Source organism: Triturus cristatus, chromosome 4_1 (assembly GCF_964204655.1).
Source record: "Triturus cristatus chromosome 4_1, aTriCri1.1, whole genome shotgun sequence".
NCBI lineage: Eukaryota > Metazoa > Chordata > Amphibia > Caudata > Salamandridae > Triturus > Triturus cristatus.
In genome coordinates, this window is record NC_140585.1 from 1,279,767,312 (window position 1) to 1,279,790,896 (window position 23,585).

The window sequence follows — 23,585 nt, forward strand, 5'->3', positions numbered from 1 at the left end:
TCAAAAATTCCGGTTTCCGCAGCTTGGCGATAATTTGTTTCTTGCTCGCGCTGTAAAATGATACATTCTCGCGCGCGCGCGATCGCCTTACCTGAATCCCTGCGTTCGCCGACAAGTTTTCTTGATCCGGTCGCGTTCTCCATGAGATGTTGTATTGTTTTTAGCCATTTGCGCTGTCTCGCGACAGTTCGCGCCCGCAGTGACGTCATGCGTCGCGCGATCACGTCTTTCTTCTCGCGATCATGCACCGCGAGAACAACTCAAAACAAGATGGCCGCGCCCGCAAGCAACCACATGGGTAAGTTGGCGACCCGCAACCATGCAGAAAATCTCGCGAACATGCCGGAAAAAAACTTCCGCATCTTTGCGATATTTCTGCTTGTTTGCGATAATTTTAAACATTCTCGCGATAATTTGCGAAGGTTAATTCCGCAAATTCCGCCCACCCCTAAATAGAACTGTAACACACTAATATTATTTTTTAAAACAACAAGCTAAAAAAAGAAAAGCAATCACCTTTGCTACTTACTCAGTGATATTCAACTCTCTTTTCTATTCAATAATCACTGGTCTCTTTGCTCTCATTCCCTTCTGCATAGATGTAAATTGTAGTCCTATTTCTACTGCTTGGATGATAGGAGAAAGCCTTCAGTCTAGCACCACTGGAGAAGAGCAGGCATCATGTTTTCTCTCTATTATTCGTTTCATGGCTTGAGTCTGTAGGTCCTTTTTATTGTTCATGGCCTACAGCAAAGTAGAAGACACCTCACAGCTTTCCGCTGTTCTTTATAGGCAAGACATATATTTGCGTAATGTGCCAAAATTCTTATATTTTTTCTTTAGGTATTCCATGCACTGTTTGGAAAAGCATTGCACTACACACATGTGTAGCAATGACGAGTTGCAATAAGGAACATGGTCCTTGGTATGAAGTGTGGCTGCACCACAGGCTTGTAAAGATGCTGGATCTGTTCTTGTGCTGCCATCGCTCACAGACAAGAATTTGCTTGAAGATGAGCCAGAAGACTTACAACGAGCTTGTGAAACCTGTGAAGATCCCATAACCACGCTATCAACACAAGAGTTAAGTTGTAAAGAAGAGAATATATTTAATGAACACCACAGCCGGCTCTAACTCGTCAACTCTGCTCTCCTGTCCCAGCTGTATTTCACATTCTTCCTCAACATTCCATCATTGACATTCTCCTTCTCTTCTCACTACGCTCTGCATGAGAGGAGAATACCACACACCTCCCCTTGTTTACAATAACCATTGAAGTTCCTATATTGATCTATACATAAAACTTCATCATATAACTAACAGTGCATCGAATGATTCAATGTCATACATTAACCTGTTATATACATGTTTGAACGATTCAAGAAATCTTTTGATGAAAGTACATCAACAGTTACATGACTACAAAATACTTAAGAGATTCTGAACGTTTCTTTGTTCTCATCCTTTGTTCCTTATATGTTCCTCAGAAGGAGCTTCTATATTTGCCTACCTCCCCACTTTGTTTTGGAAAATGTATGTTTTCACTCATACTCTTGGGCACTTCTTTATTTTCCACAGGTTTCACAACCACTATGTGACTTAGATTCCACACCCTACCATCATCGATTTCCTGTATTTTTAAACAGCTTTATGACCATGTGTATTTTGGTGTATTTTGACCATGGTGCACAACCCACTTGTACATTTATTTTGACCAAATCACACCCTCTAAAACAAAGACCTCCTTTACTTTCTTATGTTGATCATGCAGTTTTTTTTCTAATTTCTTGCTTTAAATTCTCTCTTTCTCATCAATCCCCCATTGTCATGTTCTTCACACCTTTGATCCACAGCATCCACGTGGGACACAACAAAGTGTTCAAATGAAACTTTTCCTGTTGATGAGTGATGAGGCATTCTATGTGCAATGATCCTGTAAGGCTTACTTCCAAACCAATCCATCTGCTTTTGTCAATTGTATACTCTGATTGAGAGTTTTAGTCAACCTTTCAATGGCACCAATTGTCACAGGATGATATACTGAACACTTTTTGTGTACCACCCCTCTATTTCTTTTTTAAAAAAACTCAAATTCTCTTGAACAAAACTGAGGCCCATTATCAGACAATAACAAATTGGGGAAACTTTCCCTTTTAAAAGCTTCATTTAAAAGCATCAGAATACTAGTGGAGGTAATGACACACACACTTTATTTCCACCCACCTGGAATATAAATCCAGTAATACAATCAAATATGGTGTAAATTGTTCCCTACTAAAATGACCTATAATGTCAATTGATATTTGATCCCACAGATGTTTAGGTAGATTACGCACAACCATTGGCACTTTTTAGTTTTTTATAGTTTCATCAATGAGATTACACTCCACACATTCACAGACTACCGTTCTACTTCCACATCCATTCCAGGCCATCAAAAATTAGACCTCAACCTCACCTTCATTTTAGCAATCCCTAGATTTCCTATGCGAGCTAACGCCATCACTCTGATTCTCAGTGAACTAGGTAGAATTAATCTTGTGCCTCCTAAAAAAAATTTATTATCTACTGCTGTGGTAAATAATTTAATTACCGGGACTTAATTTGATGCGGAAAATCTATAACAATAGCTCAGTAAAATAAGAGGCAGAATCCGTGGTATTAGAGGTTCGGAACGGGCTTTATTCCATAATCAATTTAAATCGATGAGCTCCAGATTCCATCACCACGAAGGTTCAGGAAGTGAAGACCGTACTTTATTGATAGGTAATCATTTTTATACAATAGGCATTACAGTGAAACAAATGGAGGAGGCGTAACAATTGATAGTAAAGATAAAACATACATGCGTAGCAAAAGTGGGTGTAACTGGGCGTAACTAAAGAACGTCATCAGGTATGATGTCATAATAGGGTGGTTCCATGAAAGAATTTCGCAATGTCAGCAGAAATACTTGGCAGAAATGCGCGCGCAGCAGCATGACGTGTGATTGACGTGCAACTAGGGGGTGAAGGGGACTTGACATTTAGCTCTACATGTGGCGACAGAAGTCTGGAGAGTCAAGTCAACCTAATCCCAAATCATATCTAACATCCTATGTTTAAAGAACTATGTTATCCAAAAGAGAGGCCTTCTTGGAGTAGAATCTTATTCTATACTGACTATACTGACTGTGAGTGCGTGTACAAGCGTCTAAGTGTCTACACTAGATGCGAGGGCAGGAATCTTCCATAGTAACAGGGCTATGAATTACTTGCATAAAGACAGAGAAGCCGGGCCTTTTGCTCGGTAGCTGGAAGAATGTTTACTTAAACTACTAGACAGGAATGCATTGGGTAGGGAGCGGAGCAGATAATTTCGAAGGTGAAATACAGTTTTTGGCAGGCAACAGGCTGATGTCAGGCACCGTTAGCCGCGCAGAGAATGAGGACAAAGTTCATGGATACAGATGCGAGCTCAGACTGACGCTTTCAGAGGCAGAAGGCAGGAAAAGCTTGATGGCAGAATCAGGGCCTACTTGCCTGGACTGTAAAATGGCATAAGTGAACCATATAAAGCCGGTGGCCTTTCATACTTAGGAATGGAATATCCGGCCCATTCATGGCGAATCTGAAAGAGGACATGTTGGCGGTGGACACACATGTGTTTGCGTCTTCATAACTGGAACTGGAGGGAACATACATGTACTTGTGATTTATACATGAAACCGTTGGGGTCCAAGATAGGGGACATAACTGACCAGAAAAATCCATATTTCCACATTCCCTCCTTGTCCCCTACTTGCCCGTCAAGAGATATCAATCTTCATTAATCCATCGATCTGTTCATATAGCATCATTTGTTCTTCTTTCTTCTTCCGTGATGAATGAAATCTTGGTGGTGGAATACACGATGTGGCACACAGACCACAGATCGCTGGTCCACATTGTAGACATAGACAGCAACTGAATAATATGAGGAAGCCAATACCTAGGAAGGATAGGACCTTCCATCCAAAGGTAGATAATACACTCCAAAACCAACCGGACCAAGTCCAGGTGCCTGGATTCTGGTGTATCTGGCTTACAATCTTATGAAGGCGAGTTATGGCTTTATATACAGATGGCGAATTTTCTGGTATGAAAATGCAACAACTTGATCCGATGACCCTACAAGCTCCGCCCCTATCGGCCAGGATGACGTCAAGGACAAGACGATTTTGAAGCACAACAATCCGCATAGCAGACTGCTCTTCTGTTAAATTGCCTAAGGCGGAAATAGTTTCGTTCACTACTGCTTCAAGGGTTCTGGTTAATCTACGTATCAGCTTACTATTGGTAACTGTACCTATATAGGGAAAGAGACCTTTATTGAAATCTGTGTATTTTTCCCATGCGGTCTCAGTATAATCGACTATTGGGAGATCTCTCCTTTCTCTATTGTGTACTAAATGAGTATTTCTGTGATAATCAGGAGGAGCTAGGAAAACAGGTGGCAAAAGGAATCTGATGTAGCAGGTACCATCCCAATCTAGTGGCAAACGTATGTATGCCGTCTGACCACATATGAAGTAGGAATGGCGGGAAGCTCTAAATGTAGACTTGCCTTGATCACTAAATTCTATTACAGTGGTGCATCTACTATGGCCCATATGTATGGAACCATTCTTTCTTACACATAATTCACCTTTTACTGGAAATACTGACATGGCGGGCAAAATTGGAGTAGCTTCGGATTCGACATTCAAGATCATGAGATTGAGCGTAAAATTACCTAATCCATACACTTCATTTTCTAGATCAGTTCCTGTTCTTTTGGGAAGTCCCTCCTTGTTGGGGTGACAGACTTTGAGTAAAACTAAGTTCAGATTTCCCCATACCCAGTTTTTCTGGTAAACTGCAGAATTCGAATCTAGGTAATTAATTAAACTAAACCATGCTCCACAGGAGCCGTTGTGTGTGAACGGGTATGGAAAGAGAGGTAGAATTCCTTTATAGTTCTGATAGGGAGGGAGTCGGCCACATATCCAACAATTTGTAGCATTGCTAACCTGATGGGAATGATGTAACATACTAATAAAAGTGTTATTGCGCAGCGCAAATCTATAAGACAATTCATGCGGAGGTAATTCACTAAAAGAATGTTCAGCAGTAACATTGTAAACATGTCTAGAAATAGGATAATATATATGCAACAATATACTTGCAGTAATTATTAAAAGACTTAAGAAAAACAAAATTAATAACGTTACTGTGCAATGACTACGCAGTGATTTACAGTACGCATGTCGTTTCAGCTTTATCCTTTTGTTTCTTTCTCTATACAGGTCTAAGGGGTACATGTCAGAGACAAATTCGACCGCTTCACCTTGGAGAGGACTTAAACAATCAAATTGCCTGACTTGTTAGACCTAAGTTTTAGTTTGTATTGTTCATGGCTACTCAGTTCAACCAAAGGGAGTTTAGAGTCACTCGGGGAAGACACGCAAGGTGTGTCGGTTACGTCTGACGGTAGTCCATGAAATTTCTTGATATGACTTGAATGTATCCAGCCTTTTCGTCCTTCGATCTTTACGGCTGTCCTCGTCGTTAGCAGTACGAGCTGAGGCGACTTCCACCTAGGATCCAGTTGAGACTTCCGATCAAAGTTCCTCACTAAAATCAAATCCCCTGGAATTACGTCATGGGGTTTCACCTCGGTGTTGTCGGGAAAGGCTGCAGCTACCTGTGAACGACAAGATTGTAGTGCAGACATCAAGGAAGCCAAGTAATCTGTCAGCATATTACAGTCAATATCAGTTATTTTGCGTGGTATAGGCGTCCCCCACATATTTGGTGGTCTACCGAAGATCACCTCATAAGGGGATAGCCCTGTTCGAGAGTGTGCTACCATTCTCATGTAAAAGAGTGCAACGGGTAAGGCTACTACCCAGTCGACACCTTTCTCTCTACAAATTTTGGACAATCTAATTTTCAGGGTCTGGTTATGTCGTTCCACGAGACCTGCTGCCTCGGGGTGTCGGACACAGTGAAATTTCCACTGATAACCTAACAAAAGTGAAACGTGTTTCATTAGTTCGGATGAGAACGGCTGGCCGTTATCTGAGTAGACAACACGTGGTAAACCGTACCGTGGGAAGAATTCTCAAACTAACTGTTTGGCAGTAGTCGGGGCAGTGTAATCTGAAACCGGGTATGCCTCTGTCCAACGGGAAAGAGCACAGACAACTACGAGAACATATTTGAATCCTCGACATCGTTCCATCTGGATATAATCCATCTGGAGGACTTCAAAAGGGTGATCAGGAGGCTGAAATCCACCCTGTTCTACGGGAATGCTTTTACCTGGGTTAAACTGACAACAGATCATACAGGTACGGACTTTTTGTTTAGCTGTTGCTCGTAAATGTTTGTTGAACCAAATGTGTTGGATGCTGTCTAGCATAGCTTTTTCTCCTAGATGTGCTGGACTATGTACAGTGTTAATAACGACTTGGACCATTGAATCAGGAAGGAACCACACAGATTTTTCCTTCGTCATCCATCCTTGATCCGTTTGGATCCCTCTAATGTACTAGAAAAATAAGCACATGGTTTGTGTGATCCTGCTTGTTCCTGTGTGAGTACTGACAAGGCAGTACCTTCGCGTTCTGTAACGAAGAGTGTAAACTGTTTATTGTAACATGGTGTTGCTAAAACAGGTGCTTGGCATAAGGCTTTCTTTAGGCTTTCAAAAGCTTCGGTATGTTCCTGAGTCCAAGGGAGAACAGTCGATGTGGCTGCCTCCTGTGTTGTCAATTGAATGAGTGGTTTTGCTAGAAATGCATACTGAGGGATCCACTGCCTACAATATGAAGTGAGGCCTATGAAAGCCCTCACCTCCTTTTGTGTCTTGGGTATCGGCATATTTGCAATTAGCTGGATGCGATCTGGTGTAAGCTGCCTTCCCTCCTTGGACAGCGAGTGACCAAGGTAAACAACTCGCTGGACACAGAATTGCAGCTTAGAAGGGGACACCTTGTGCCCCTTTTCGGCCAAAAATTGTAATACCGTCAGTGAGGCTTTCTCACATTCAGGTTCGCTTCTAGCGGTGATCAGCAGATCATCGACATATTGAAGCAGGGCAGTGTTGACTGGCATGTGGATACTGTCGAGTTCTCGTTTCAGTGCTTGGCTATAAATGCTGGGGCTTTCTGTAAATCCTTGAGGTGCGCGTGTGAATTTGAAGCTTCGTCCATTTAAACTAAATCCGAACAAGTATTGGCTTTCCGGATCTATTGGGACGCTGAAGAAGGCATTCTTGAGATCAATTACAGTAAAGAATGTTGCTTCGGAATCAATGGCTGTCAGTAATGAAGAAATATCTGGGACTACGGGGTATTGTGGTACTATGCATTTATTTAATTCGCGCAGATCAATAACCAATCGATATACGGCCGGGGCTGTTGGGTCGGTTCGTTTAAGAATCGGAATTATCGGTGAATTACATACATTGGAGTCAGTTTCCACAACCACTCCTTGGGTAATAAGCTCGTCAATGATTTGTAGTAAAGCCACTACAGCATCTGGCGGTAACTTGCATTGTCGCATTCGTGGAAGTACCACTCCTGCCTTTAATGTGACTCGATATGGTGTAATGTTCATGCAACCAACATCTGTAGGGCCTTGTGCCCATAAATGTGTCGGTAAAGTCTGTAGTCGGTGATCCATGTCTCGGGACACGTAGTGCCCTTTGAAGTCACGTAAGAACAATCTTACTCCTTCCGGAGAACAACATATAATAGCTCCTAGAGCTTTCAAAGTTTTTATGCCTAACAAGTTTTCTGGACATGATTTAGTAAGTAATAAATCTGTAGTTCGTGTCAAGGGACCGATCGTAAGTGGAAGAGGCTGTGATACTTCATTAATGATAGGTTTTCCTGAAAAACCAAGGGAAATATTCTGTGTGCCTGAGAGGGGTGCCCCTGGAACTTCACTACGTTTTATTGTTGTTCGGCTTGCCCCTGTATCAAGTAAGAATTTTCTATCTTGGCCTAATAGTTCACTGTGTACATAAGGTCCTTCTTGATCTACAGGGACCTCAATAAGGGGTAAGCCAACTTCCCTCTCTAGGCTGTTTCATGAGTATCGTTGGTAATCAGGATAGTCATACTGTGCGGTCTGATACATCTGTCGGGTCGTTGTTTGTGTGGCAGCAATAGGCTGCGATGGTGGAGCTGGCATAGACTGTTGCGGAGCTGGCATGGACTGTGCATGCTGCGGAGTTCCTTGTTCATTCTGATCCTGTCTAAATGGTCTTGATCTTTCTTTTGTGTTACCTATGGCGATATTATGTTTTAAAACGGGACAATCGTGTACATAATGACCTGGCTGTTTACAATAGTTGCACGTCCCTTTAACAGGACCTGTTGAAACACCGGACTGTGTTATACCCTTCTTATGACCGTCAACTGGCACTGTCTGGGAAACTAGCATTTTCATTTTCGTGTCTTTCATGCGTCTATGTTCATGTTCTTGTTCTTCTCTAATTCTATTGTGATGGTACTGTAGCATTTGTAACATTTGTGACGGAGTGTTACCTTGCCAGGTACTCTCGAATTTCAATACTCTATTCTTAACTTGGGGTAAGGCATTTTCAACTAACTTTGTCACAAACAGATGTGGATACGACTCGCTACTTGCTTTTATTCCACTATTTATACCAAAACATTTCTCAAATCTGGAATAAAAATCACTAGTGTCTTCATCTGATTTTTGTTTACAGGCTGAGATTGCACCCCAGTCTTCCTTTTTCGTAGTTAATAAACGTGGCAGTACCTGTACTAGTAAACCTGGTAGCGCTTTGATCTTGTCCCCGAGCCCTGAACCTGGACCTCGAGCTTTTTCTTCGTTTTCTAATGCTGTCCAATCTATCTTCTGGTCTCCCACCTCCCAATCCTTTTCCTTGAGTTTTTCGTAAATGCCCGCAGGCATTAATACCTTCAATATTGTCATAATGTCGGGGTAGATATATTCTCCCATGAGTAACATATCTTTAATTTCACGATGGAAACCTGCTGGGTCTTTATCATGACTGGGTACCACTTTCTTCATTTCTAATAGTTCTATTTTAGATATGGGTGTGTATACAAACACACGTTTAAACTCATTGTCATCACCCTTTATCGGGTGCACTTCGCGTAAGGGATTCTGTCTATCCATGTAATACGTCGTTCTTTCCTTGATGGGCAGTGAGACATGTTCGGGACATACAAAAAGAATGTACTGCCTTCTAGATTTTAGTATTTCTCTAATTAACTTAGTACCGGACCCTCTCCATTTATTCGTGAGTAATTCAGTCAATATATCAGGTAAGGGACCAGGATCGGAGTGTTGGCTTTTATATAATATAAGGAGTTGTTGAATCATGTAGATACCAGCTAAACGCTGTTCATCTGGGGCGAGGTTCAAAAACGTATGTGCTAGTGTATCATCACCATATTTTCCAGGACTATCAACCCAGTGAACGGCTGACCTGGCTAATTCTTGTTCGTCCATAGAATCGAGTATATGATAACCCCTTCGTTCTCGGAGTAATTTGTCAGCGGCTTGGAATGAATGTTCGGGGGACCTTATATTTATTATAGGAGTTTGGAATTTTCTGTTATTATCTGAACGTATCGGACATATCGGATCAGTAAAGCATCTAGTATTATTGCAAGATCTTCCTCTACCTACATAGGCCATAGTTTCTAACTGTCCTGTGGGCAGTTCTAATTCTTCCTCGTCCTCGGTTTGTTCTGGTTCGTCTACTGCTAATCTTTCCTCGTGTATTCGTTCTATTTCTTTGCGGATCTTTCGGCTCATAGCTACTATGCATGATCGTTTATCATGTCTCCCCTCTGATATATTCTTACCCCATGTGGTAAGAATCTGCATTTCTTCCGGATTTACCCCCGGTTGATCTTGATTTCTGATCACACAGTTTATGAGGAAACGTAACAGTTCCCCCTGTATTTCCACCTTTTGGTACTCCATGGCTCTGGTAATACTCTCAGGGTCTCGCCCTGATTGAACAAAATGATATATATTTTCTAAATGTGCAGTCATTCCTGGTAGCTTCCCTAAATATATTGCAGCTCGTCGGATACGTAATGATGCCAGCATCATTTCGTCCCCTTTTCCGGGCACAGGGTCATATCTACAATCTATTAGAAGTTCCTTGAGCGTGTTGGGAGTTACTAGTTTGGGCGTACGTTGGTGGGCTATTTCTTGAAAGGAAAGTTTATTTGTTCTGGGTGGCGTAGAAAAAATGCTTGATGTACCTCCGGTAGCACCACCTGGGGTGCTGGATGTGAAAGGATTCGTTGAACGAGATATAGCAACCATAGGTGTGGATGCGGATGTAGAAACAGATGTGCTTGCCGGAACTTGTGTCGGGGTTTGCTGTTGCAGAGGAGGAGGGTCTTGGCGTTGAACCCCCTCGGCAGGCGGTCTATGTGGCGCAGCATTAGCATACTCGGGAGCTGCGTCGTCTAAATAAGAGGAAAGAAAAACATCTTCTGCGGATCTGGGATGCCCTTTGGGATGTGCTTTTATCGGAAACAATGGGGGTGGCAAGTCTCTTGGTATCTCCGGAGTAGCCTTAGGTAGTCCTTCGGCCAGAAGAGGATACATACCATTCACAAGGGCATTTCTTTGTCTGTCTGTTTGTTCTGACTTTACTCGAGTACCTTCTTCAATTAATACACTTTCTCGAACTTTATTTGAATTCTCCTTACTCTTCTCTTCCTGTCTACGTGCTTTTTCTGTACGTCTATATGATTCTTTACGCCATAATTCAATGGCATCCTTCTGTGACTGTCTAGCTTTCCTTTTCCATAATTCTTCTTCTACTTTCACAATGCAATCTGCATCCCAGGTCCCAGCTGCGGGCCACCTCTGACTTTCTGGTAATTCCTTGGTGTAGTCTACCCATAGATCAAGAAATAATATGGCGTCTAGGCCATGTTTATGATACATGAAGTACCCTGGAGTGTCCCTAGGAGGAATGGGAACAGCTTCTTCGAGTACCCCTTTTCTAGTTGTGATCTGTCTTAATTTCGAAAAGAGAGGCATATTGAGAACTGATCTGATCTGATACCTAATTTTGAACACGTTTAATACCATAAAACACAATAATGAACAGTCATTCACACCACAATATACAGAACGTATTTAAAACATTTTAACATTTAACATTTAATGAACAAACAATGATGGTCATTTAGGGAACTAGTCACTAAGCATAATACTCGATACTAACTAGGTAAATCTGAATTATATACTAGACATACTTGATATACTGCTAAACAGTACAGATACACTGCTGAAACAGTGCAGACCGGATTTGTGTACCCAAACCCGTCTTGACCGGCACAACCTATGTGCACGTCAGAACGCCTCCCCGATAATGGTACTCACCGGGTAGCTCGGAACGGAAGGCCTCGGAACTGGACTGAACTTGAACCGGACTGGACTCGACTCGGAACTTCGGAAACTTCGGAAACTGGTGGGCCTCTGTATACCTCGGATCTTGCTCTCTCAGCTAGGCTCTGGTCGGGATACTTCGCACTTCTCACCGCCTCGTCTGGGTGTTGATCGCAGCCTCAGTTACCCCCGCTCGGCAGGAGGGAGATACAGGAAATCCTGTGGGTACGCGTTGTTGTCCGTCCAGCTGTGACAGGAGACCAGGCCTGCAACGCACCGCCGGCGCGTGAGATGAGAAAGTGGCCCTATTCGGGCGCCATTCTTGTGGTAAATAATTTAATTACCGGGACTTAATTTGATGCGGAAAATCTATAACAATAGCTCAGTAAAATAAGAGGCAGAATCCGTGGTATTAGAGGTTCGGAACGGGCTTTATTCCATAATCAATTTAAATCGATGAGCTCCAGATTCCATCACCACGAAGGTTCAGGAAGTGAAGACCGTACTTTATTGATAGGTAATCATTTTTATACAATAGGCATTACAGTGAAACAAATGGAGGAGGCGTAACAATTGATAGTAAAGATAAAACATACATGCGTAGCAAAAGTGGGTGTAACTGGGCGTAACTAAAGAACGTCATCAGGTATGATGTCATAATAGGGTGGTTCCATGAAAGAATTTCGCAATGTCAGCAGAAATACTTGGCAGAAATGCGCGCGCAGCAGCATGACGTGTGATTGACGTGCAACTAGGGGGTGAAGGGGACTTGACATTTAGCTCTACATGTGGCGACAGAAGTCTGGAGAGTCAAGTCAACCTAATCCCAAATCATATCTAACATCCTATGTTTAAAGAACTATGTTATCCAAAAGAGAGGCCTTCTTGGAGTAGAATCTTATTCTATACTGACTATACTGACTGTGAGTGCGTGTACAAGCGTCTAAGTGTCTACACTAGATGCGAGGGCAGGAATCTTCCATAGTAACAGGGCTATGAATTACTTGCATAAAGACAGAGAAGCCGGGCCTTTTGCTCGGTAGCTGGAAGAATGTTTACTTAAACTACTAGACAGGAATGCATTGGGTAGGGAGCGGAGCAGATAATTTCGAAGGTGAAATACAGTTTTTGGCAGGCAACAGGCTGATGTCAGGCACCGTTAGCCGCGCAGAGAATGAGGACAAAGTTCATGGATACAGATGCGAGCTCAGACTGAAGCTTTCAGAGGCAGAAGGCAGGAAAAGCTTGATGGCAGAATCAGGGCCTACTTGCCTGGACTGTAAAATGGCATAAGTGAACCATATAAAGCCGGTGGCCTTTCATACTTAGGAATGGAATATCCGGCCCATTCATGGCGAATCTGAAAGAGGACATGTTGGCGGTGGACACACATGTGTTTGCGTCTTCATAACTGGAACTGGAGGGAACATACATGTACTTGTGATTTATACATGAAACCGTTGGGGTCCAAGATAGGGGACATAACTGACCAGAAAAATCCATATTTCCACACTGCCAGTTCTTCTTTTCTCAAACTCCACACCTTTCCTAGTTTAATCCCGTCACCCTTCACCTTTTTCAACACACTCACCACTGAATTCATCTCATTTTGCAGAAGAGCTGACTTCCCTTCCTCCTCTATAATTACTCCATCAGTCACTTCACATATGCTCACATCTTCTTAAACGTCTTTGTCCTCATCATTTCTGTTGCCCATTTTCTCTTCAACTGGTTCAATCAACCTTGATAAACAATCTGCAGGTTGATTCTTTACATACTGCTCAGAGAAATCAAAGTCTTGTAAAGCAACTATCTATCTCCTGATCTTTGAGAATTTCTGATCTAAACCCTTTTTTAAAAACACTTCTCTCAGGGGTTTATGATCAGTTAGTACAGTAAGTGGCATACCCCAAACTATAAACCTGGACTTATTTAATGGCCAATATATTAACAGAGCTTCCCTCTCAATGACCGAATAATTTTCTCTGATCCTCTTAAGCCTTTAGAGACACAGGTAATTAACTGTTCTTTTCCTTCTCTCTTCTTTACCAGAATAGCCCCAAAAGCCTTGGGAGCTCACATCAGTTATCACGCTTGTTTCATTTCCAGGTATTAATGCTTGCAGATTAGGTGCCTTTTCTAAATCTCTCTTTAGGGTTTCAACTTCTAATGCACAAACTTCAGATCACACAAATTGTGTCTTCTTGACCAGAAACTTCCTCAAGGAGATTGATTTCTCAGCAAAACCTTTTATACATTTTCCATAATATCCCCACCATACACATAAAGGAAACTAATTCCTCCTTACATGTTTCTGGTTTCAAATTGAGAATAGTGTCCACTAAGCCCTTTTTAGGTGACGCACATGAACTATATATGTTGTGCCCAAGATACTTTACTTCTGAGATCCCTAACCTACACTTGCCTCTTCTTAATATCAATTCAGCTTGCATCAACCTATCAAGTTCTAAATTAACTCTGTCATCATGTTCTTTTTTATCCTTACCAAATATCGATAAATAATCCTGGTAACATCGTACCTCTTCCACACACTGCAACACTTTTACCATATCTCTTTGGAATATAGAGGCCGTGGATATGAGACCAAAAGGCATCCTTTTAAACTTCCAGGCACCAAATGGCATTATGAAGGCTGTTAGATCTTGTGACTCCTTATCTAGCTAATTTGATGATATGCTGAGGTGAGATCTAGGGCCTTAAAATATTTTGCTCCTTTTAGTGTCATAATCAATTCATCTATATTTGGTAGAGAAAACTCATCTTCCACAAATTCCTGATTTAACGCTCTTAGATTCATACATAACCTAATGGCTCCACTTGCTTTCATGACAACGACTATAGGAGCCAACCACTCCTTGGCTTCCACTGGTATAAGCACTCCCTTCTTTTCTAACTTTTTCAATTCTTTATCAACACTGTCTTGCAAACACACTGGTATACATCTTACTTCAGCCATTACAGGTACAGCAACTTTCTTTAGTTTAATGTGATGCTTGTATCCTACCAAAAGACCCAAAGCATCCTCAAGCAACCTACTGTACTCCTGTTCATATTCACAATTGTCCTGAGAGATTGTCTACATCTGCACCGTGGGACAGCATTTGGATCCAGTTTGACACCCAATTGTCATTGGTGTGGCCAACCTATTAATTGATCTCCTTTGACTGACACATACACTTTTCCAACAGTTGTGTGCATACCTAGTTTCAAATACATCACACATTTCTGTCGGGAGCCCTCCATATCCACCTGGGTTGATAAACTCAGCTTTTCCCTCAAAGTTTCCCTCAAACACAGACTTTGATACAATTTTCAATTGGGAAAATGAATCAAAACCCATGCGAATCATAGTGTCATTGATTTGAACCAGCTCATTTGGGTGATTACTATTCCCTTTTATATCTATCTCCTCAACTTGAAAAATTACATATTGAGTTATTTCCTTTACCTCCCTTGTTCCTATTCTATTAGCAACTTTACTTTTTCAACACTTGCTAAAATGTTCTTTCTTTTTGCATGTATTACAAATCACATGCAAGACCACCAGGTGCTGGAAATCGCCTTGTTACCTGATCTGCCACATCTGAAACATTCACCCAAAAAATGACTGGCAGACCTTTTGCTTTCCACCTTTTTCATGTCAATCAGACTCATATGAAAACTCATTTGTTCCTCCTTTTGTTCTACTTTCTTTGTAATACTCAGTTTGTTTACACATTCTACCATGTGTTCTACCCTTTTTGCCACTATAATCACTTCATCAAGAGGTGTTTCATCTTTGAGCCACAATTCTTCACGTATTTTATCACTACTACATTTTACCAAACATTGGTCTCTTAGTCTCTCTTCCAGGGCTGCTCCGAATTTGCACATAGATGTAAGCTTCCTCAAGCTGGTAACATATTCTTCAACGGTGTTGCCCTCAACCCAAAATGACACCTCTCCATTATGATGCTAGTTTTTGGTAAATAATGTTTCTCAAGTTTGTGAATACTAACTTTGTATTTATTTAAATTGCGTTCCTCCTCAGTGCTTTAATCTGGTAAGTTTTCAAGTACCTCCTGCCACTCTTCTCCCAGACAGTGCAACAAAAGAGCATACTTTCTCTCTGCACCAAGATTGGTGCTGCACCACATTGCATAGTTTCCAAAGATGTTCTTCCACTTGCTCCACTTGACTGTAGGTTCACCAGGGCTATTAGAAAAGGCTTTACATTCTGCATTTTGGTACACTGAACTCAACTGTGTTACACAAAATAATCCTGTTACGTCAATTCTGAGAAATGAAGACTGTCAGTCTACTTCACTAAACAGGTGTATGTAACACAGTTTAAACACCACCTTCCAGATGACAAGAAAGGTATTATGCAGGTGTACCTATCACCGTTTTGAGAGGCAAAGTATTGTGCAGGTGTGCCTACACTGTTTGACAGCCAAGGTATTGTGCAGGTGTGCCTATTGCCGTTTTTCATTTAAAGTTAAACAGGTTTGTCTGTTCCAAATGTGATCACTACTTAACTTGTCAAACTGCATACCGCATATTAATAACTTATGGTGTGCTTGTCTCCGTTCATTTTAGAACCTGACAGGCTGATTTCTTGTCCTTGAATCCTCATTTGACCTTCTCATGTATTCACCAATGAGTTGTCAAACTGTGTGCTGCTTGTCGACATAACCTTTGGTGTGCTTGTCACCGTTTATTTTATCATCTGACAGGCTGATTTAATTGAAATAATCTCCACAGCATTACCATGCAGATAGATGTCTGTAGTTATAACATATGAAATTTGAAAATTATTTCCAAGGTGAAACGTTGCTAGCACGAGACTGCACCAAAATAAACACCCAGTAGATGGCTCTACAGGCTAGCAAAACTAGCATTGAAGCATTTAACTCGTGGGACGAATCTTCGTGTTTCTTCAACAAGCACTTCATATGGCAGCAAAGCAGCACCGGGAACGGAATTGAAGGAATTTAATACATTAAATCACAAAGTAATAAACAACTGCAAGGCTATGTCAGAGGTCTGTGCAACCCCATGAGGGTGTGGTGAGTCTTGAACCTGTGAGGCACTACACTGAAAAGGAACACGCTTAGGGCCGGACTGGCTGTAATGGGCACCGGGCATTTCCCCGGTGGGCCTCCAGGGTGGAGGCAGGTTTTGGATCCCTGGGGGGCCGTTTTTGTTACCGGGAGCTGGTTTTCCACATGCATCCCCCCCACAGCTGGCCTGACTCAATTGCCAGGTCAAATTTGCATTCCCAGTCCAGCCCTGAATACGCTACACATTTGAGTTTAATTGATGCAGTAGCACGTGATCAGAGGCACTAGGGCTGATTCAACTGTCACTAGAAAAACACATAACTGTGCTAATAAATACTTCACAGCCCCTCAATAATTCCCTGAAACGCCCAAAAGTTCAGTCTGCAATCATTTCGTCCCCCTCTGCTGCCAAGTCTCCTCACCTCAAGAGCTGATCAGGGCTAGACATCAACTAGTTGGATTCGCACATTAACGCAGTCCTCCTCGGGCCGTTGGGGTGTTCAGCACTTTCATCTCAAACGAGATCCCATCCTCTGTTGCCAGTGTGAAGATCCAAAAAACACTCTCTCAACACACAAGATAAGTTGTAAGAGGAGAGTCTGTTTAATGAACCACCCAGCTGGCTCTAACTTGCTAACTTCGCTCCTCTAACCATCACAGCTGTATTTTACATTCTCCCTCAACAATCCATAACTAACATTCTCCTTCTCGTGCTCTCCTCACACAACATGTCACATCATGAGCTATGCATGAGAGGAGAATACCTGAAACCTATAGTACATACTGCCTTGCACGCATTCTCCCTAACTTGAATGCCTGTGCTTCTGTTCATAGCAGCCTAAGTGTTCTCAATAAAGAAATGGAAACAAGATTTTGCAAGCCTACACACTTGCCTCAAATTGTCCTACATGAGGAACAGCTGAGCCCTATATCACTTGTCAGCAGTGAACAAGATCCACTTATCCAATGTGTAATTTAGGAAGTTTTACTTCATCTCAGCAACGTAGCATACAGCATACAAGACTCCAACAGTGCAACTGCTGTGTGGTAAAATTTCTAACCCTGGCATCTCACCAAATTCTGAGGATGTGGTCACATCCACTGGTGATGTAGTCATGTTCACAGCTTAAAGTGACATCAATACAACAAGGTATGTTTTAAAGCTGTACAATCAAGATGAAGTTGTTGTAACTCTACACTCAGGTCCTGACAAGGATGCGTGGCTAAATCAGACCTTTTCTGTCATCAGTTTCTAAACATGCTAAAGACTAAATGCAGTGTAGGTCTCTCTTTTTAGGTCTCGCCTGCGTGGGCTGCGCACATGCGCAGTCTCGCTGGCGAGATTTAACGCTTTTAAGTATTTTCTGTAAAGGGCTTTAAGCCCCACCCCTCTTTTCCATTGGCTGGCGTCACCGTTTATGCTAACCAGCCATTGGAAAAGAGCTGGTAGGGACGTTTTCGTTTGGCTTTTTGAGCCATCCCATTTGGACAGGCTAGTCTGACCGTCGTGAAAGCTTTCTTATCTTTATGGGGCCATGTGTTTCAAACACATGGCCCCATAAAGACAAGAAAGCTTTCACAACGGACGAAAGTGAAAGTGGACCGTGCTTGTTAGTGCTCAGCAGTAGGGAAATGCACAGTTCAGACCTCAGCCCCCGCCAGAACACTAACAGACACTAGATCATGGGCTGCAGGTGCTCGTGTGTATCAGCGATGCAGCAGTTACTGCAGCTTTACTTCCTGCTCCAAGAAGCAACAGTAGGGGAGGTAGGAACATTTCAACCGCAGACTCACCTATGCAGAGCTCAAAAACATAGGCGTAGTCGGACCAGAGGACCACCAGGGTGATGATGAGGACAGGAATCCAGGACAGCACCCGCTGACAGCACCGCAGCCCCCTGGACAGAGCCATCTTCCAGCCCAGATGCATCCTCATCGGCCCTGCCTCTGGATTGGCTTGCCGGGCCTGCTCAAAGAGGAAGCGCAGAAGGGAAGAGGGCGATCGGTATTCTATTACGGGGCCCTGACTAGCACGGCAATCCCGCAGGCGTCTCAATTGATAAGCCTTTTGTGCGCGTCCATATTTGAATAGAACAATTTCTGATCCATTATTAAACTACAAAAACAAAACTCTCATGTTTTATAAAAACGTTTTCACACAATGCAATATTTCGCTAAAACTTGCTATTAGTTATCCACACTGTTAATACTGTTCTAGTTTAAATTAAAAAATTTATTGTTCAACGTCTTAAAAAAGTCACGCAATTTTCACGTCGAAAACTTACAGGCAAATGCAGGCATTGTTTTAATAGAAATAAAAGTCTGCTTTGCTTATTGTTTCCTCAGTATCTGTACCTGTTTGGCGAGAAGTATTTAGTGTTGCAAAATGGCCGCTTGGTTTATCTTTTCTACTGACAGTTCCCTTCTTTCTTTTGTATGTAAACATTGAGATGCTAATACACATGTCTTCACAGACTCGTGCGCGATGCCTACCTTGAGCCCGGCTTATCCTTTGGAGTGTGGCGCCGTTAGAAAGAAGCGCTATTCTCAAAAAACACGGGAGCATATAATTAAACATTAACATTTGAGGTGGGCGAGCCTTTGAAAGCTCTAGCGAGACTCAAGCCAGAAGCTTGGCTCTGGCCCAAAAGCTTGGCTCTGACTTAGCTCGAAGCAAAGTCCGATTCAAACTTCGAGCCCAAAACGAACCCGGCTTTTATTGGGAGACATTGTGGTCTAGTCATTGCTAACCATGGAATATGAGGAACCGGGTTCGAATGCGAGCCTGGGCTCAGCATCATGTGAATCCAGACATATCTTCTATCAAAACAAGCATGCGCAATGCAATAGGTCTCGCAGTTGTGAGAGTTTGAGTTATTGACATTGTATAAGGCAATGCCTTTTATGTACGGGTTGGTTTTTAAAACATAAATAAAAGGCATTGTTATTTACAATGCCAATAGCTTAAACTCTCGCAAATGCGAGACCTATTGCATTGCAAATGCTTGTTTCCTTTATGGTTGTCTGAAGAAAAGGTTTCTCCTCCCAGTAGTCGCAGAACCACCCTACACTTAACAAACACATAAAAGCTAAGCAGGTATCCTTAAGAGGGTCCCAGCTAAGAGGAAAAAGCCAAAGAGGGCAGAAGAATCCTCCCTGACAATAAGATTAGTTCTTGATTGAAAATAAAGAGGTTTAAAATAGCTGAGAAGCAAGACATTAAGAGCCTGATCATGAGTTTGGTGGTACGGTGCTGGGTCCACCCGCTGCCGCACTGCCGAACCTGTGGTCAGGCCACCTGCCAGATTACTAGCTAAACTTGTGACTGGCAGGCTTTTTTGGGCATTCTGATGGCGGTGCCTTCAAAAACAGGCACCGCAATGGGAACGCCAAAAATAGTTCCTGCAAGGCATGGACTTGAAAGTCCATGCTGTGCAGGAACTGATGGGCATGCATTCAGGGCGGCATACGTTGTGCCCCCCTGTGTGTATACACAGGGTGCAGAGGAATAAGGGGGCCCAGTAGGGACTCCTTTTTTTGGCTCTGCCAGGGTTTTCATGTTGGTGAAACAGCCATGAAATCCCTGGCGGAGAGGAAACTTTTAATAGGCTTTGTGGGACTCCAGCGGTCATGCCAAGCATATTACTGCATGTGGACTGTAGCACCACCTCCAGGGAATGGTGGTTCCCTGGTGGCAATGGCGGTCTCATGGGGTCCGACAGCAAAAGTTGTAATCGTGCAGTCGGGAGACCGCCACTGCTGCGCCCCCGAATATGGCAGTCTGTGGACCCCCAGACTCGTAATTGACCCCTAAAAGTTCCTTGAGACCGAGTAGAGAAACAGTTTCGCATATTTTTCCAAGTTGAAGAATCCATCTGGGAAAATCAGGTACTGAAAAAATGTAGCTAACGAGGGTGATGGACATGATACGAAAAGGGTAATTTAAAAGCATTATGATGTATTCCTCTCAGATTCAAACTCACTTTTATGAGTTAAGCAGGAAAATACTGCACAGGAAAATGAAACTGAACTAATGAGACATCCTTGACACTAGTTATGCTTGATGCATAATTTGGGTCGGGATTCCTTCACAATTTCATCCATCAATATATCCATTAATCCATCCATCCATTCTTTCACTCTTCCTTTTTCTATCCTTTCACCAATCTTCCCATTATTCCATCCTTCCACCTTTCCACCTGTCAGTCCTTTCACTCTTCCAAATATTCTTTCACCTTTTCATCTAATCTTCCTTTCACCCTTCTACCTACCAAGCCTTTCACCCTTCCAGTCATTCATTCTCACAGCCGTTTCTTCCTTTCACCATTCCATATAGCTTACTTCTTTCCTTTCACATTTTCTTCCCGCCGCCTCCCTTTCTTACTCTGCCCTTTCTATCCAGCCATCTTTTGTTTTATCCACATTTTCCCTTTTCTTGCTTTTCTCTTGCATGCTTACTTTTTCCTATTTGTTCCCCTCTGTATTTTTCCACTATTTTTATCATTCATTTCATTTCATTTGATAACTTTATTTCGGTCGGAGACCATAAAAGCACAGAATAAATTACAAGAAAAGTTGCACATTTCATTAAAACAATAAATAGAGTCAAGTTAATACAATGATTAAAAATGAATTAAACTTGTGTTATCAAGAAGGCTAATTGGGTAAAAGAACAAAACATTTTAAAGAAAGCTTTTCCTTCTACGCCAAAAACCATGTAAAAAGCGGGACATAGCAAAGACAATTGTAGGGTGAGTGTAATATATTAAGACCCTGCATGCGTGCATGCAGTGTCTAAACCCTAGGTTCTTGCATAAGGGAATAAGCCACTTTTTCCTTATTGAGTGGTATGCGGGGCAGAAAAACAGGACATGGTATAAATCTTCAAGGTTATAATTGCAAGCCGGACAGGCTGCATTTTCTGATCTTGCCCATTTGTGAGTGAATACTCTGAGCGGTAGAGTACCATGCCTTAACTGCAGATAAAGCTTCCTAGCAAGAGATGGATAAATTACATCGAGGAAAACCTCTGCTCTTATTTCTGATTTTATTAGGAGAAACTCTTTAGTGAGTTTCCCCAAGGAGCTTGAACCATGTAGAGTAACTAATCTCAGCTGCCTTATATGGCCTCTTAAATCAGATTTGGAAGTCCTTTTACAGGCTACCTCCGGAAATTCCCAGAGATCGGTCCTACCGATCTTTGTGCTAAGATCCTTAATATGGGATAACCATGGGATGTTCTTACTTTTAATTAGTGTCCAAACCTCCATGAATTCCTCTCTATAAGGTGCCAGTTCATGCACCGTCCAGAGCCTTTTTCCAATAAAGTAAGGGCCGAAGGATTGCCAAGTCTTCAATAGGTTCTATCCCCAGGTCGAGACGTAGGGGGATGAGCGGTGTACTTACAGGCAAGCTCACAAGACTTCTCATGAAGCCCTGCTCAACCAGGGTTAATTTGGCGATGTTTTTATGACCCCATAATTCGACCCCGTACAATGAAGCTGTTCTGGCTTGCAGCCGGTATATTTCAACTGCCGGGGCTGCTGGTTTGTAGACCACGGCTCGCTGGACCTTACAGAGGCCCCCTACTATTTGGGAAAACCTCAGCCATGATTTTGCGATTTGTGATCCCCAATCAAAGTTCTCGGTCAATGTGATTCCAAGATAAACGGAAGTCCTGACTCTCTCGAGGGGGGAGCCATTTAGGGTAGGATTTGGGCGAGTCTGTTTAGGAGGATTGAAGATCATGAACTTAGTCTTCTCCAAGTTAATCTCCAAGCCTCTGGCAATGCAAAATGCCAGGAAACCATCCAAAATGCGCTGGATGCCCGATGATGTTTTAGATATCAGCAGAGTGTCGTCAGCAAACATCAGAGCGGGCACTCTACCAGTAGCCAACCTAGGGGCATCATTGTTAGCTACGTCAGCCAAATGGGTGGCAAGGCCATTGATGTAGAGACTGAACAACATTGGAGCCAAGACACACCCTTGGCGCACGCCCTTCCTAACGGGAAAGCGTTTTTTTTTATCATTCCTCTTCCTTTCTTTTCTTCACTGTGCCGATCAAACCCATAGCCCCCACCCCTTTGCCAAGGTTTTCTCTAACAATGATATGAATTACTACCATAGCATAAACAACACCACTACAATGACCATCGGCAGAATTATCACTATCATTATTACTACCACTCAGAACACCATCATATCTACCATGTAGCAGTGTGTGGGGGATGTGTGTGTGGGAGTGTGCGTGTGTGTGTGTGTGTGTGTATACGCTTTGAGTGTACCATCAGTTTAGTCATACTTATGCCTTTAAATGTGTTGCAGTTGCAGTGGTTGAAAGCCAATAGTACATTTTCTTTGCCCCAAAGAGAATCATATCTTCCAGTGATGTGCATTGAATCTAAAAAGTGTTTCTACAGGTGTACTATGCACATGCCTGCAAAGGTGCTTCCATAATGTCCTAGTAAAATAATATGCAATGGTTATATGTTGAATAAAAAAAAAATTGCAAGCATAGGTTACCACATTTTGGATCAACAAATGCTTGCAAATAAAACAAGCATTTGCAGTGCAATAGGTCTCGCATCTATTCGAGTTTGAGCGATTGACATTGCAAATGACAATGCCTTTTATTTATGTTTTAAAAACGAAAACAAAAATAAAAGGCATTGTCATTTGCAATGTCAATAGCTCAAACTCACGTCAATGTGAGACCTATCGCATTGCAAATGCTTGTTGCTAGGATGTCTCCCCCTTTCCAAATTGGGCACTAGTAGTGCCTCCCTGTGGAATATTCCCCATGTGAAGAAATTGTGTGATCATGGACAACATACTTTACCTGCCTGGACTTCTGCAGAAACTGGGACACTGGAAAAGGGCAAAATGCAGGCTTTTAAGTGGGATAAAAGAACTGGGGGTCTCTCAAAGGGGTGTGGCCGATGTGATTAAGGGCGTTGCTTAAAAGCACTAACGCTGCCGTCCCACTGGTATTTTGCTGCTCCTGTCATTGAATCCAGAATCCAGATAAATTATGTAACAAGTCAGGGAAGGCTATTGGCTTTGTCAATAGTTGTTAGTTTCATAAGATAAATA